Below are 625 nucleotides of genomic sequence, written 5' to 3'. Positions count from 1 at the left end.
ATGGATCAGTCCCTGAGTCTGCATATAGGGGGATGAAGGCCCTGCGCGGCAACAATGATGATGACAGCCATGACGATGATGACACCGGCTGGGTCACAGGGAAAAAATTGAGGCCTCCAAGGGAAACGCATCCCTTGCCAAATCCCTGACCGCCTTCCCTCCAGGCACCAGCGAGCCAGCATCATCTCCGCCGCTGACCACAGTCAACTGGCCTGTGAGGCGACGCCAGCCGCACCACCGTGGTGGCCCCCGGATGGCGACTGATTGTCAAGAAGTGTTCAGACGGGCGTAGCTCCGGGAGGAACCCAGGGCTGCAAGTGCATTCAAAGAGTGGATGATCAATGTGCCCTGCAATTCCCATTAATTCTTGCAGCTAGCTGCATTCTTCATTAATGCATGAGCCGTGTGATCCACCGCTAAGAGTTGTCTGGCTTTTGGCACCAATCCTGCACGTGTAGAGGGGCTGGGACCGCTCACATGAAGCGCCCCTTTCTCTTGTGCTGAGGATGTGCGGGCATGTGACTGGCTTTGACTGTCCTTACTTGATAGTCAGGATTGCAGACATAGGAGATCCAGCCACACTGAACTGGATTTCTTCCTCAAACCTCCACACTATGGTGGCACT

The 625-nt window shown here is 55.2% G+C and overlaps 1 non-coding gene across 1 annotated transcript; it reads right to left on the bottom strand.

Annotated features, from left to right (window-relative positions):
• Positions 1 to 272: 272 nt before the first annotated feature.
• Positions 273 to 425, bottom strand: LOC141730635 (5.8S ribosomal RNA). The gene has a single exon (XR_012582221.1). It is a non-coding gene; the product is annotated as a 5.8S ribosomal RNA (ribosomal RNA).
• Positions 426 to 625: the final 200 nt, after the last annotated feature.

This window comes from Zonotrichia albicollis, chromosome 11 (genome assembly GCF_047830755.1).
Source record: "Zonotrichia albicollis isolate bZonAlb1 chromosome 11, bZonAlb1.hap1, whole genome shotgun sequence".
NCBI classification, from domain to species: Eukaryota; Metazoa; Chordata; class Aves; order Passeriformes; family Passerellidae; genus Zonotrichia; species Zonotrichia albicollis.
This window is presented reverse-complemented; position numbering and strand designations above follow the sequence as displayed.